Here is a 1,365-nt window from a genome sequence, read left to right as displayed (position 1 = left end):
GATTTGCGTGGATGCCTTTGTTACTTACATAATATCCTAAAAACTTGCCTTCCTCCACTCCAAACGAACACTTTTTGGGATTGAGTTTCATGTTGATTTTCCTGAGGTTCCCGAAGGTTTCCAAGATATCTTCAATGAGTCCCTCTTCATCCCTGCTTTTGATAACCATGTCGTCAACGTATGCTTCTAGATTCTTTCCTATCTGTGTAGCGAAGGCCTTGTCGACTAACCTTTGGTACGTAGCTCCTGCGTTCTTAAGGCCGAAGGGCATCTTTCGATAACAATAGGTTCCTTACTGGTGTAGAAGGTTGTCTTGTCTTCATCTTCCTCCGCCATCTGTATCTGGTGGTATCCTTTGTATGCGTCCAAAAAACACTTTAGCTTATGCTCTGCTAATGATTCTACTTTCCAATCGATCTCCAGGAGGGGGTAACAGTCTTTTGGGCATGCCTTATTGATATTTGTAAAGTCAACACACATCCTCCACCCTCCGTCTCCTTTCTTGACCATTACTAGGTTAGTGATCCAAATAGGGTAGATGGACTCCCTTATTATCCCTGCTTTGAGTAGTTCGTCTACCTCCTTCCTAGCAGCCTCATCTCTTTCGGCGGAAAGGTTGCGTTTCTTCTGGTGAACAGGCTCTATATGCTTGTGTTCCTTCAGACGATGCTCCGTGACGAAGGGTTTTCCTTCCAAGGTTAGGGTCCTTGGAACCCCCGTCATATCTGAATAGTCCCATGCAAAGACATCTACAATGGCCTGTAACAGTTTTTTAAGTTTGTGCTTGCACCCTTCTGAAAGTTGGGCACCTATGGAGATCGTTCGTTCAGGAAAGTTTGGGTTAATCACCAACCTTGTTGCGTCCTTTTCTTCCTGCGTTTTCATGGGGGTAGGTGGGACGTCGTCATCTACCCTTTTCACATCATTGATTTGTTTTGTTGGCTCGTAAGAGGAGTGGATCGATCCTATCCCTGTTTCAGATTGGAATTTAATGACCCTATGGATGACAGAGGGGACCATTTTCATCCTTTGCATCGCAGGTCTTCCCAAAATTATATTGTAGGGGGATGGAGATCGTACTATCGAGAGATCCAACGTCTCCGTTCGCTCGTGTACCCCATCTGTGATGGTCACGTCTAGGTCGACTTCTCCCAACGGCCATGCATGCTCTCCGGAAAAACCTACCAATGGTCCCTGGGGATCCGTCCTTCGGGCTCGTATGGATTCTGGCAATTTGAGGAAGCAGTGTTCGAAGATAACGTCACACTCACTCCCCCCGTCCAGATATACCCTCCGGACGTCAACGTTGAATACAGTGGCTTGGATGATGAGCGGATCGCTCGAAGGTTCGCTTTCTCCTAATAA

Source organism: Erigeron canadensis, chromosome 9 (assembly GCF_010389155.1).
Source record: "Erigeron canadensis isolate Cc75 chromosome 9, C_canadensis_v1, whole genome shotgun sequence".
NCBI classification, from domain to species: Eukaryota; Viridiplantae; Streptophyta; class Magnoliopsida; order Asterales; family Asteraceae; genus Erigeron; species Erigeron canadensis.
This window is presented reverse-complemented; position numbering follows the sequence as displayed.